The sequence below is a fragment of the Triplophysa dalaica genome, chromosome 3 (genome assembly GCF_015846415.1).
Source record: "Triplophysa dalaica isolate WHDGS20190420 chromosome 3, ASM1584641v1, whole genome shotgun sequence".
Lineage (NCBI taxonomy): Eukaryota > Metazoa > Chordata > Actinopteri > Cypriniformes > Nemacheilidae > Triplophysa > Triplophysa dalaica.
In genome coordinates this window covers 3,920,573-3,936,440 of record NC_079544.1, presented here as the reverse complement: position 1 = coordinate 3,936,440, position 15,868 = coordinate 3,920,573, and the positions used below count along the sequence as shown (strand labels likewise).

General features: G+C 35.8%; 1 long non-coding RNA gene across 3 annotated transcripts; it reads left to right on the top strand.

The window, feature by feature from the left end:
• The first annotated feature begins 10,219 nt into the window (after nt 1-10,219).
• LOC130418077 (uncharacterized) lies at nt 10,220-12,536 on the top strand. Of its 3 annotated transcripts, none has more exons than XR_008906277.1 (4): nt 10,220-10,506; nt 11,407-11,576; nt 11,808-11,938; nt 12,113-12,536. It is a non-coding gene; the product is annotated as an uncharacterized LOC130418077 (long non-coding RNA). The 3 variants fall into 3 exon arrangements; XR_008906278.1 differs by having other exon boundaries at nt 10,220-10,670; XR_008906276.1 differs by having other exon boundaries at nt 10,225-11,576.
• The last annotated feature ends 3,332 nt before the right edge of the window (nt 12,537-15,868 follow it).

The following is a 15,868-nucleotide window of genomic DNA, read 5'->3' as shown; positions in this document are numbered from 1 at the left end:
TTTGATGTGACTCCCATTTAATATTTTTCATTCCAAATGACTTTAGATGCAATGTATCAATACTTCAATACAAATTTTAATTTAAATGAAACAATACTTTAATTTTGAATAGCTCTGTCTCACTGTATGATAATTCTTAAAGCTCACTTTTGTGACTCCGGTTTTCATAACATGTGGAAATGAGTAAAATGTACATAACAAACATTAAATAATGAAAAATGAATAGTACACAAGCTTGAATAAAAGTATTGTAGCATGAAAACAGTGTGTCAAAACAAGTTATATATGTGTGATTCATACAGACAGTTGTGTGTGGGGTTTTTGTACAGTGTTGTTGTGTTTTGTGTCACTGTGGGCTGCAGGGCGCAGTAATACAGAGCAGAGTCTGATAGAGAAACAGAGGAGATCTTCAGATACACATGATTTTCTTTCTCTTTGGTGATGACAGCAGTGAATCCGGCATCTATATCAGATTTTTTTTGAGTTTTCACACTGTCTGGAATAATCACGAGGAATTCAGGAGCTGATCTGGGATACTGACGGTACCAAAGTAAAGACCACGCAGAGGAATAACTGCAGGATAATGAAACATCTGAACCATCTTCAGCAAACTCCTCTGTTCTGTTTGCTGTTATAGTATCTCCATTAATGACTCCAGCTGTGAAAGAAAAACAATATGTCAGTATTTCAATTATTGTTTTAAAAAATGCCAACATTGTTTATTTAATTTCATTCTTTTAAATAATTGCTGACAGTGTAACTTACATAATAAGGCGATGAGCAGAATAACTGGAAAGAGTTTCATTGTGCACATGTTTACAGAGACCTGAGCTTCAATCCTCTGATGTTTCTCTTTCAGCTTCAAAACAAGATCTACTTTGAGCTCCTCCTTCCTCAACCAACAGCAAATACAAATGCATCAAAATATCATTTTGTCAGTGTCACATTAATTGTAGAGTAATTTTTTTGGAAAATCTGTAATAAATGAAAGTCATCAAGCTTGTATAAAATAGTTATATTCATTTCCAAATAATTTAACTATTTAGTTCATATCACATCAAATCCAAAGTAATTGCTGGTTTATTTCAAACCATCATTGGGGAAAAATGAAACAAACCCAAACGTTGGCTTCCATTACTCATATGTTTATATTTGATTTAACAAAAGTTTAAACAACCAGGCAGAGGTTATCCCAGTAGCTTAAGTTTGTCCCTTTTTGACTCAGTGTTGTTTTGAAAATAACCCGCATGTTTCAAAGTGAAGGTTAATTCTTAAATCTAATTTTACATTTGGAAAAAAGACAAACCTGAATTATTACATTTTTAACTGATTGTGTGGTAAGACCTCATATTTTTGTATGAATAGAAACAAATATACAACAACACTTACTGTATGAATAGAAACAACTGATGAATAGAAACATTTACGGTCGTTCAAATCAGCTGGTGGTTGTTTATATTCATCAGACTCAGATCTTTCCTCAAATTGTCTTGCAGTGTTGGAAACTTTTCAATAATACTTTTTTATTGATGAATATTAAATTTAACAGTTATAAATAATAAAGATTAAAAGAATAGAGAATATATCTAAAATAAATGTATATACAGAATGGTACACTTTTAGTGTTGTGTTTGAGGTTTTTGTTCAGTGTTGTTGTGTTTTGTGTTACTGTGGGCTCCAGGGCGCAGTAATACAGAGCAGAGTCTGATAGAGAAACAGAGGAGATCTCCAGAATCAAATGAGTTTTCTCTTCATTCAATTTTCCAGAGAATCGAGGATCTAGATTCACAATTTCTGACTTTTGTGAAACTTTCCCTGTAGTGTGTGAAATGACTAACAAATATTCAGGAGCTGATCCGGGATATTGGCGATACCACTGTAAACTATATGGTGAAGATAATGAATAGTTACAAGAGAGAGTTATATTTCCACGCTCTGCTCCAGACATCTCAGGTTGAACTGGTGTGATGATGTTTCCAAAACTGTCTCCTGTGTAAAACAAAGAAAAACGTTTATGAAAATGTGTTAATCTCATAAAGTAACAGGCTAGAATAAAATAAACACAAATGTTATTGTTATGTAATAGAACGGCACTTACTTGCTAAAGAACAAAGAAAAACCCAAACAAACAGCATCATTTTACAGGAGGTTTCTTTAGCTCATCAGCAGCACACACTGATGTGAATACTAGTTTATTTATCAAGCGGAGGTTGTTTCTACATAAGCTCCTCCTCTAGCTGTGGGTGAATGTAGGAGTAGACTGTGATATTTAGACTATCCTGAGACTCTTTATTCACACATAGTGTGTCTTTGAATGTGTGTAAACTCCACTCTTATAGTTTTATTGAAATATCACCCTCTAGTGGCAGATGACAAACAATAAATAATAAACATTTAACAACATATTTACATTCATAATGCCTTGGTATGTTTGAGGGCTTTTACAGGGTTGAGACAATATTTTATCTCACATCTCAGGTCAGTGAGGTTTCTGTGTGAAGTTTCTGTTTTTGGTGAGATTATGGCCTAAAAGTTGGATTAACGTTTTAAATATTATTACATATTAAATACATTATATACAGTAATGTAAGTATCAGTCCACATTGCAGAATTTAAAAAGCTATCAAACATTTCTGCTGCTTGTTTCAGTGATCTGTGATGACAAATCTGTGCCAAACTTCACCTTCTGTATGACGGCCCACGGACAGATACAGTATCTGAAAACTTCTCAGGATTTCAATTAAATAAAGCTCTAAACACGTGTGATTGAATCTGTAGAGGAGTTTAATACAAACAAAACTAAGTAAAACATTACAGGGCTCATGACATGAAGGATCAAAGTACTCTTGGTGTTTTAACATTTAAAAACTATTAGTTTCATTTAAAACATTTAAGCAAGTTTCATATCTTAAAACGCCCAGCTCCTTATTGAAAACAAACACATTAATACAATTGATCTCTGGCGAAACTCGAATGACAGATGGCTGGATAAGTGATGTTACTGAGGAGATTTGTGTTCATATGTCCTGCCTACATGTCAGCTTTGCATATTTCTTTTACATAAAAACAGTTCAAGTCACTTGAAGAGTGTCTGCCAAAACGTGATTATAAAAGAAAATTCATTGTATGATTAGATCAAAACTGAATGTCTTCTGTATGCTGAGCTTCGTGATCCAGCACCTATGAGCAGTAAATCATATTCTTTGTTAGGAAACTGTCTGTAATGCCAAACATCATTGATGACTGTTTCATATGTGCAGCTCAGTGTCTAAGATTCTCCATTATTTCTGATTATATTAGTGTCTCCTTCTGCTCCAATTCCAAAAGCAGATGCGCCTAAAATTAAATGTTATATTTTGTTGGTATCTCTAATAGGAATTGTTTCAATACACTATTGCAATTCAATCCGTTTTAAATGAATAATATCATATATCAATTGATAAGCTATCACAGTAAAATTATATATCTGCTACTTTTGTATCATAATGAAAGTATATTTACTAATTTGCAGTGAATATCATGAAGAGAGTCATCTGTGTTTCCATTTCCAGTCCTGACAAGATAAAGTACAGAGGAGTTTGTATTTCTAATGCTATAAGATATTTAAATGTTCAGCATTTGGCACTGAATGTATGTTTGTTGTACATTGTGAATGAATTATATAACTGAGTTAAAATGTATGTTTCAGATTATTATGTAGGCGTGTGTGGTCATAGTCAAGTGTTCACTCATTCATAAGTGCTGTTTTCTGAACTAATGTTTGTACCATAATTAAAACAAATGTGAACAGAAACTGATAGAAATAGTTTTAAATGAAACGAACAGAATGGACAGAACTCAATAGTAGTGTTTTCGCCATTTTCAGTGGGTCTTGGGAAACCAAGAAAGTTTTATCCCAGATGTAATGTTTTTGTGTCAAAGACTTGTATCGGATCTGAAAATCTGAAATATCTAAATAAAGGATATATCCTTCTCTTCTTTATTTTGTGATTACCACTTTCAAAAGTAATGTCTGCAGAAATTTGCTTGATTCTGAAATATTCTCACACAACAATAAGTTTTTGTACAGTGTTGTTGTGTTTTGTGTCAATGTGGGCGTCAGGGCGCAGTAATACAGAGCAGAGTCTGTGACTTTAACAGAAGAGATCTTCAGAAACATCTGATCTTCTTTCACATTAGCAGAGTATCGAGGATCTGAATTCAGAATATTTGACTTCTGTAAAACTGTCCCGGTCGCATGAAGAATGTTAAAAAGATATTCAGGAGCTGATCTGTGAGACTGGCGATACCACTGTACAGTATCTGCTGAGGAGTAGTCACAGGACAGAGTTATATCATCTCCTTCTGCTCCAGACATCTCAGTTTCAACAGGTGTGATGATAGTCGCACAACTGTAACCTGTCAATAAGATCAAGTGTGTTAGATTAGACAACAAAACAATCAATAAAATCCTACAGAAATGTAAAAAAACAAAAGTTTAATGCAGGGTGTCCAGTCCTGCTCCTGGAGGGTCAGTTTGAACACCCCTGATTTACTGGAACTGAATTGTGAATATTGAACACTTACAGACAAGAGAAGAAAGTAAAACCAAACAACAGATCATCATGTTGAATAAGTTCATCTGCAGCACAAACTGGTTACACAGTAAAGTTTCATTGTCAAGTAGATGATGTCTCCTCTGTTAGCGCCTCCCCTAAACACTGAACAATTCACTTCATAAATAACATTCATGAATCCTCTGAGGAAATATTAAGTTCATTTTTAAAGTTACAACACAACGTGAAATGTGCAAAAAATATATACAGACAAATATTCATCTCTAGAGACATCCATATGTCTAATATGTCTACTTAGATTAATGCATGTAATACAGGTATTGTTATGTTAAAAAATAAAGTTATTCAGTATTTAAAAGTGTAGGACAATAGTTTGCAAAAGGGGGGCCATCACCCACAAGTGGGCCGCAGCTGAACTCTAAGGTCTCAAGCAGACTAATATTTTAAAATGAGACAAAATCATTATTGAAATGAATAAATAAACTAAAACCCAATATACTTATTAATATCTTTTCAATGAATATATGTTTAAAGTAAAGCTGTAAATATTGAATTGGGTCGAAATTTTACGAGTGTGACGGGAGCTTTTTAATAATGTTGACTACAAGGGGGGCCTTGAAGGCTAGAAAGGTTAAGAACCCCCCAGTGAAGGATATACACTAGTTTGCAGTAATTCTTTGTAAAGACAACGCTTTGATGCTGTAAGAACTGATGTGACATTTATGTTAACAGGTCGCCTCCTTTTGGTAAACATTGGGAACAATGAAGTAAGTGTGGTGTGTTTAGATCCATTTAAATCATACAGAGTTTATATTCATGTCATGTTGAGCATTATTTAGATTGATTAACACAATTTTTGCATGTGTGCATTTGAAGGTTATACAATGACTTTCTGTATTTCTTAAGATTTAATGCATTTGAATTATGGGTTTGGTAGCCTTTAGTTTACCAGTTTATATATAAGATTATTCATTTAAATACGAAGCCAGCGAGTTTACAATAAGAAAACAACAAGTAATTTTTTGTTAATTTCTGTTTTCTATACACATACTGTATAAACAAGCATGAGTACGTTTTTGTTCAAGCACTGAATATGGTGTTGTCACAGTGGGCTGCAGAGCGCAGTAATACACAGCAGAGTCACTCACATCTACATCCTGAATTATCAATGGAACAGTTTTTGAGTTTATTGTTGCAGAAAATCTCTTCTGATATTCAGGCTCAGTTGTTCCTTTACCAAATGTAAATTCACTCAGAATGAATGTTGGTGATGTGTTCGGAAGCTGTTTGTACCAGAAAAGATATGCATTTGTCGCAGTTGTAGAAAATTTGCACTTTAGAGTAACTTGATGTCCTTCATTTGCAGTCATTTCTCCTGGAGTCTGTTCAACACTGTCCTTTCCCTCACATGCTGAAAAAAAACACATTTATACATTAACCAATTAAATATATTGAAAATCTCAAACAGATATAGTGTCAATAATAAAACAATATACTTACCAAAATAATGTGCTGTGAAGATAAGAGTTATAATCACTAGTTTAACCATCATCACTTCACTGATCAACTTTAAAACCGTTTTTCTGTATGTGTTGTCAGATTCTCATATCACAGAGACTTGTCTTTGAGGAATGATGCCCCCACCTGGTGAAAAACTTTAAATTGTTTTAGCTGAGGATAAACAATCTACATTAGTCTACAACATCAACATGCACAGGTAAGAAAATCCCGAATTGTTTTTCTGTAAAATTACGTAAAAATCTGTAAACAACTTTGTAGCTTAAAACTTCATGGAAAAGTGTCTTTCCACAATTCTTAGCTGTGTGTGAAATCATTTCATTCCACTATAACAAATTTTTCTAAATATACATTTTAAATATGAATTTACATGAGAAAAAAGCGTTAATTACTTATAGTTTTTAATTCATTTACAGATTACATAGTTAAACATTGCCTTGCATCAAGTGTGAGACCAACTTTACTGATTTAAACAAAGAAAAATGCAGCATAACACCAATAACTCACTGCATGACCTTGTCTTAAACACAGACTCAACTCTTCAGTTTACTGGTGACCAAAAACAGAAACAATTCTGTAGCTTTACAGAAAAACTTGAGAGAACCTGTAATCTGGCAGCAGTGGTGCCAGAAAATTACCGTTAAATAAGTAAAATACTTGTAAACAACTTTCATATCAAAGTCTTGTGTTTTCTACAATGATTGGCTGTGTGTGAACTTATTTCATTAAAAACTAATGTCTAGTCCACTAGAAAGAGTGTTTCTTAACATAAAGTAAAAATACTCACTGTGAAATGAAACAATAAAATCTGCAGAAACTAAACAAAATTTACTTCCACAATCTAGTGATTATATGCAGAACAGAACATGAACTCTCCATCGATCAGTCTACTGTTAGTACTATTTAGAAAAATAAACTAAACTGTATTTTTACATACAATCAACTTGATTATTAAGTTTCACTCGGAAATACATCAGAATACTGAAGACTATCGCCATTTCTGGTTCAAGAGACTTTGAAATTAAATTGAATATTTTAGGGTATATATTTTTTGAACTATTATATTGGATTACCATCTTGAGCAGGTTACAATTCATATTGTGCAGTACATGCAATGAAGTGTTTCCTCAAAAACCCACTACAGTGACCATTTGAAGGAACATTCAGCGCAACATCAATGACTTGTTTATCATATGTGAAGTCACAATTGTTGTAATCACTGTTTGCTTTAAATGAAATAAAACTACTGGATGACATGCAGTCTGGCTTCAAAACGAACCACTCCACTCTGACTGCATTGCTATCGGTCACAGAAGCACTGCGGCTAGCCACGGCGGAATCTAAATCCTCGGCCCTGATTCTGCTAGACTTATCTGCAGTGTTTGACACTGTCAATCACCAGATACTGCTAGCAACCTTGTCATCACTAGTAATCTCAGGCTCTCCTCTCCACTGGTTCAAATCCTACCTCTCCAACAGATCCTTCAGGGTGTCATGGTGGGGCTCGCTGTCCACTGCTCACCACTTGATCACTGGGGTCCCTCAGGGATCGGTGCTTGGACCGCTGCTTTTTTCCATCTACACGACATCCTTGGGACCCATCATACAGGCACATGGCTTCTCGTATCACTGATATGCTGATGACACCCAGATCTACATTTCGTTTCACCCAGATGATGCCACTAGCAGCTCACATTACAGCTTGCCTTGAGGACATCTCAGCTTGGATGAAAGGGCATTACCTCTAGATGAACCCTGCCTAGACAGAATTACTCGTGTTTCCGGCACACCCTACAGTGCAACACGATCTCAACATCCCTCTTGGCAATACCACAATCACTCATTCCAAAACAGCCAGGAACCTCAGAGTCATATTTGATGATCAGCTGTCCTTCAATGATCACATTGCAAAGACAACACGGTCATGCCGATATGCCTTATTCAACATTAGAAAGGTTAGACCTTATCTCACTGAGCATGCGGCACAACTCCTTGTCCAGGCTCTATAATCTCAAGGTTGGACTACTGCGATGCTCTCCTTGCTGGTCTTCCTGCAAAGGCTATTAAACCACTCCAGCTGGTTCAGAACGCAGCAGCACGCCTCGTCTTCAAACAGCCCAAAAGGGCTCATGTGACACCCCTTTTCATCTCACTCCACTGGCTACCGGTCGAAGCCCGTATCAGATTCAAGTCACTAATGCTTGCCTACAGGACCATCACTGGATCTGCACCGGCTTACTTTCACACCCTCCTGCACTCCTAGACCCCATCAAAATCCCTGCGTTCAGCAAACCAGTGGCGCCTTGTATTGCCTTCTCATAAGGACAGTAAATCGCTTTCCCGCTCATTCTGCTTCACAACTCCTTCCTGGTGGAACATTCTTCCTAACTCTGTCCGGTCAACCACATCTCTCACATCATTCAAAAAACTACTGAAAAACCCATCTCTTCAGTGAATACCTGACATACAAAAAAAAACTAAGCCCACTAACCCTTTCTCTCAACAGGTTGTGGTCTAGCTTTTGTTGAAACCAGTAACCTTGTATTGGCACTTAATGTATTATGGCTCCTGTATGACGTATCGCTTGTTGCTCTCTAAATCTTTGTAAGTCGCTTTGCATAAAAGCGTCTGCTAAATGACTATCTGTAAATGTAATGTTCATATTTGTCTCTCTGTGACAATGTAGAGCTGTAGGTAATGAACCGTATGAATCAGGTGATCTGTCATTACACGTCAATATCTGTTGATGTCACCTTAAAAGAGTGAATGTATTATTACTGATATCTACTGTACTTGAATGAGTTGAATTTTATACACAACCACACACAGGTGTTGTTTTATCATTATTAAGTGTTATAGATTGTGGGTTTGATGTGGTTTGAGATGAAAGTGAAAAATAATTTCAGTTTTTGTACAGCGTCACATAGACTTTGTATCACTGGGCTCCAACTCTCAGAGCACAGTAATATAGAGCTGAATCTGACAGAGTCACCGTGTTAATAGTGAGTTCAGTAGTTGTGTATGTTGTAGTCGAACTAAACCGACGATCAGAAGGGTTTCCACCACCACCAGCCGATCGAGCAGGTTTATATAATAAATACTGAAGTTCTCTGTTTGGAAATTGTCTGTACCAGTAAAGTCTAACATAATCGTTACTGGTGTCATATGAACAGCTGAAGGTCACAGTCTCCTGTTCTTTCTTTATGATTATTGATTCTTTATTTGGACCGATCTGATCTGCAGTCATCACACCTAAAACAAACAAACAAACAATTATATATATTTAATATTTAAATTAAACACAATTATAAAAATATATTATTTTTAAATGAATTATATTATTATTATCCTGTATGTTTTTTTAACTATTGTTATCTTACAGTACATATTTTACCTGATATGATGATGAAGAATAGAAGCAGGTGTGTGTTCATGTTTGTGAAGTCAGATCAGTTGTGTGATAATGTTGTGTGTGATGTGAGCTGTAGATTTGTGTTACTGTCAGTCTCTGCACCTCACACATAAAGTCACATGAAACTTCCTGCTGTCTGTCAGATGATGCTGTGACTCTTCTTCTATTTATATTTTTATTTAACGTGATTTCAACAGTTTTGTAGTTTACATTAAAGAGTAAGTAAGATGACATCATGAAAATGACATTTCATGCAGTATGTTATGTTGCCGTGTTTGAAAGTAAGCTGTCTGCCAAGTCCTAAGGTGAATAAATAACAAAGTTATTGGCTTGTACAAGTGGGAGTCGACTCTGAATCACGCAAACGAGACGTGAACTAGTACCGCGGCGTATCTACATCACTAGACATATTCCCCGCCTGTGTTTTGCTGGGACTACTGAGAAAACTTCACACTCCTCCACTAAACACAGTCGCTCGTTTGTGATGTGTGTGTATCATGTCTAGAAACTGTGTTCTACGTTGTGAAACTAATTCTGTCTTATTTAGACTAGCAAAAGAAGAACTTCTGACATCCAACCACCTGTAAACTGTAATCCTGTAATGATGGTAGGCTTTCCATTTGGGACATATGATGAACGCGTTTGACCAATCACAACAGATTATACCATCTGACAAATCACATGACAACAAGGCTATCGGATAAGAGGGGACTAGACGGATGAATCGCGGAACGAATCATTTGAGAGTCAGACAAGAAGTAAGAATAACTGACATAATAGTGTTTTTGCACCTTATACACTGTAACGAATTGCTGTAAAAACTACAGCGTTATTTTACAGAAGCTGACTGTATTTTAAATAATACAGAATATTGCTGTAAAGTGCAATGCATTGTGGGGTCACGTGACGGATTAACTCAAATGTACAGAATAATGCTGTAAATTTCAAATCTACAATGGCGGGATGATCTTCAACAGTCGAGATTGGGGAAGTGCGCAAAATGAGTGATTCACACCTGTGGTAAGTGCTTTATTACGTTTATTTTCTCCATATTTGTTAACTATCATACTGGTAACTTTATATAGAAGTATTTACAGTCGCGTTTCATACTGGTAACCCGGTATTCAACCTCCATCCGCGGGGACCGAAGGAGTCTTGCGCGGGGTTTCAGCAGCGCCGTCGCGGTAAGATTTCAAACATTCTCCGTCGCTATAGCACCTGAGGACAGAAGTTGTTCACGTTATTTCGAGTTTTTGTACACAGCAGGTGCGAAGGCGGTATGTGAGGAGCTACAGTTCATTGTATTAGTACATTGACGGTTGTTTGTTTAATATTGAACATCGCGCCCGCCCTAGACACGGTAAAAGTTACATGCTTCGACTGTTGGGATTCACGGGAATTTACTATTGAATACCACACTCGGTCGTGATTATTTTGTGGTGTAATTCAAATTTGCAAATGCAGTTATCCGTTAAACCGAGCGCCCAAATTAAAACGAGTCACCAAAGCTTGCGGTAGGTCGATGTTCACGGAGGATATCCCAGTAAAGTGATTAATGTACGTAACGAGCTAGATATACAGTGTACATAACGGAGGCCAGCTGAGAGCTTGAGCAAAAGACGTTAGCCACACCCTTATCGTTAGAGCAGGACTGTCTCCCAAATACGACCGTTAGAGGGTAGGAGTGAGACGGCCCGTTACAAATAACAGTGTGACAATTTCTTGATCGTGACATCCCTTACGTAAATGGCTTACATTTCTGTATAAGTACGGTTTTAAGTGTAAGTTACTCTGTGTAATTTGCTTAGAGTTTGTTTGTAGAATCACTTATACTTAAATGTAGTTTAAATGTAAAAAGCTTAAAGATAAAATTGTATTGTATCTATTAACTATTGTCACATGTGGTATTGTTTGTTTTAGGACACACTTTGCCATGCAGGCCACTGGATGCTGACTACTGAAGGTTAGGTTGTGTGTGACGGTGCTCAGCACAGCTTCATGTCTGGCCTTGTCACTCTGTTCATAGCATGTTACATATTCAATCTTCAGTACCAGGATGGGGGAGCGTCTATCGTGGAGTCCACTGAAAGGTATTAGTTGAACCACTTCCTTACCTGCATTTTATAGATATGTTAATGTTATATACCTGTTTAGAACTTTAAAACAATATCTCTCAACGAGAGATGGATTTGTTTAGGGCAAATTATTTAGAAGTCTGCCCTATTTAACACTAGCAAGCTGATCATTTAATTCATGTGTTTTAATATAATATATTTTGTATATTTAATATGTAACATTTTGTTTTTCCTGACTCTTTGTAGATATTAATCCAGAGAGTGGAACAAGAAGCGTCATCTAAAATGCCAGGATACAGAAGTAACAGGTTGCAGTGAAACCACATGTTGCCGCTCTTCTAAACACAATGATGAATTTTCAGTGAAATCGATGAAAAGTAAGAAGCACGTACGAACACACGTACACACACACACACACAGATCTCATCATTACACAATTCATTATACAATTACATCATTGTATTATTCTCTGTCTCTGACTGTATATGTTGTCCTCTGTTTTTCCTCTGAGTATAAATATCTAAAATTATTCTCTTTTTTCTTTTCCATAGTTCCAGCTACTTGTTGTGCTCTGATGGATCAAGATGTGGAACGTTTTACAGACTCACTTGGGCTTTGTTATGCGATGTTGTTACATCATGGATATGTTGGTTAAGGTATTGTTTAAACATTCATTGTTTAAAGAGCCATGTTGGCTACTATGAAGTTGTAACTGAATAAAAATATTTTATGTACAACAAGGTACAAAATTTGTCTGTAATTTATTTTTGTATCAATTAAAACATAAATAAACAGTGTAAATCCAGTATGCAACAACTACTGGATATACAGTGATTATGTATTTCTTCTAAATAAAGTAAATTAAAATCAAGCAATTGGCTGTAAAAAATACAGCATTATACTGTTTCTATTCAAAATTACAGTTTTTTCCTGTATTATGCAATTACAGAAAATGGCTGTAAATTAAATTACAGAACTGTGGCTGTAAAATTTACAGTATCTGGCTGGCAACCCTGCTGCCAGTAATTTACTGTAAATTTTACAGGATTTTTTTTACAGTGTATGTACACAAACTTGTTGTTGGACACTAAATAACCCAAAGAACGACCTGAAAAATCACATGTTACTTACTCTAAAAAGGTTGTGTAACAATGTTCATGACTATTCAGAAAATCACACTTATTTATATTCATACTGTATCCTTTTATGTAAAGTGCAAACATGTTGAATAATAGACACAATAACATGTTTTCAAAATGACCAGGAATGCCTTGATATATATCGAGCGGGTTTGGCAATCAAAGTTCATTCATTCTTGCACGTTAAATAACGAATTCTTGCATATTCAAAATATTAATGCACCAAGTGAAGAAATGTAAACAGTGTAAGATTGTTTGATTTTGGTTCATATTGTCATAAGACTGATTGTTTTTGTGTGAGTGTTGATGTGTTTTAGTGACTGTGGGCTTCAGAGCACAGTAATACACAGCAGAGTCACTCACATGAACATCATGAATGATCAGAGGAACTGAATCTGACTTCACTTCAGACTGAAATCTCTCATGAAACTCAATGCCATTATCTCCTCCATATTTACTTCTCCTCAGGATGTATTTAGGAAAGTCATTTACTCTCTGAATGTACCAGAAGAGCTCTGGCTGATTTGAAGTTGTTTTGTATTTACAGTGTAAAGTTACTGATTCTCCTTCAGATTCAGAGATTTGTTTGTCTGGCTGATCAACTTTCTCTTCTCCACGACACTCTAAAGAAAGACAGAAATACATTTATAACCCATAATGATGATATGAAACCTAAAGTACTTCAGAAATTATAGACTTGCTCTACTTACCATAACAAATCAAAACCAAATTCACCAACATCATGAGGATCTTCATTCTATGTGCTGACTGAAACATGAAGAACAAATAAATCATTCAGTGAGTTGAGATATGTTTAGTATTGAGTGAGTTTACAATAACAATTGAGATGGAAAATAGAAGGAGGAGTTTGTGTCAGCAGTGTTTGTGAACTGCGCCCTCTTCAGGATTTCATGTAAAGTCTTTCTGATACTCACAAATCCCCTGAATCCACTTAATCCCTTTTACCTTCATGAGCTTGAAAACCCCCCAAAAAAGCGTGTGTGACAAAGGTATATTTTGGGGTTTGATTCCCGGCTGGGGTCTCCAGCTTTTTACATCCATATCCCACCATCCTCCAGTTTAGTAATCCTGTGAAAATATTTCAGTTATTTCTCATGTGAAACTTCCAGAACATATTTACGATAAGCCTCAGGAACCCCCGGACCCCCTTTACTGGTTAGGAGGGAAGTGTGTTTAGAGGAGATGTGTAAATGTGATTGACACAAAGTAATCTTGTATTTATTTTTTAACATGCGGAATTTTCAGATGACAGTTTTGTACTCAATGTGCAAAGACCTTTAGAATATTAACTGTTGAAACAATTGAAATGTTTTTTACATTTGTTCCTCTCGTTGTTTTGTCACCAGCACAATGAAAATATCAACACAATTAATGTAATTTGTTGGTTTACTTATAATGAAGTAAATCATTGCAGGCATAAAGTGTATAGAAAACGTTTTTAGATGTTTACCATAATAATGTGCCATGAAACATAAAGAAATCAAACCCAATCTTAACATAACTGATCTATGAGATAAATAAATAACATTTATGTCAGATTTTTAAAAGCACACAGAGCTCTTCTTGGATGTAGTTTAACATATGATCTATTCATAAATGTCATACATGGAGAGATCAATACTGACCCCTTGTGGATGAAAAGTGAAATCACTAAACATGTAAACCCTCAATACTTCACACTTTTCTTTCAATATGATCTGTAAATGTTTTTTAAGAGTAATTTGAATTTTAAACAAAAATGATTTCAGCTCTGGAGCCACAAAAAAATCTGTCAGCACATTAGTAGAGGGTTTTAGATGTAAAATCTGAATTATTAAACAAAACTGACAGTGAGGACACATTGAGATTTGCATTAAATTGCTCAGTCAATTCTTCATCTTTGCTCTCTGATAAAAAAGAGAATTATATGGCACAAATGCAGCTTAATAAGGAGTCATATTCATTTATAAGTGAACCCTTTAAAATGATATTATCCAAATATCACAGTGATATGACTCCCATTCCATTCCATTTTCTACCGCTTATCCAAACTACCTCGGGTCACGGGTGCCTGCGCCTATCTCAGGGGTCATCGGGCATCAAGGCAGGATACACCCTGGATGGAGTGCCAACCCATCGCAGGGCACACACACTCACGCACTCACACCCTACGGACAATTTTTTTCCAGAGATGCCAATCAACCTACCATGCATGTCTTTGGACCAGGGGAGGAATCCGGAGTACCCGGAGGAAACCCCCGAGGCACGGGGAGAACATGCAAACTCCACACACACAAGTCGGAAGCGGGAATCGAACCCCCAACCCTGGAGGTGTGAGGGAACATGCTAACCACTAAGCCACCATGCCCCCCGATATGACTCCCATTTATTATTTTTAATCCAAATAACATCAAATCCAATATATCTATACTTAAGATTTTTTATTTACTTAAATGAAACAACTATACTTTTAACTTTGAACAGCTCTGTGTGATAATTGTTATATGTCATAAACACTGTATGATAATTGACTTCAGTTTTCATAACACGTGATATGAGTAAAATATACCTCACAGACATTAAAAATTAACAAATGAAAAGTACACAAGCTTGAATAAAAGTATTGTAGCATAAAAACAGTGTATCAAAAGAAGTTATAGTGTGATACAGACATAATGTTGTGTGTGAGGTTTTTGTACAGTGTTGTTGTGTTTTGTGTCACTGTGGGCCTCAGGGCGCAGTAATACAGAGCAGAGTCTGATAGAGAAACAGAGGAGATCTTCAGATACACACGTTTTTCTTTCTCTTTGGTGATGACAGCAGTGAATCTGGCATCTATATCAGATTTCTGAGTTTTCACACTGTCTGGAATAAGCACGAGGAATTCAGGAGCTGATCTGGGATACTGACGGTACCAAAGTAAAGAATACGCAGAGGAATAACTGCAGGATAATGAAACATCTGAACCATCTTCAGCAAAATCCTCTGTTCTGTTTGCTGTTATAGTATCTCCATTAATGACTCCAGCTGTGAAAGAAAAACAATATCTCAGTATTTCAATTATTGTTTTAAAAAATGCCAACACTGTTTATTATATTTCATATTTTAAATAATTACTGACAAAATAACTTACATAATAAGGCGACGATTAGAATAACTGGATAGAGT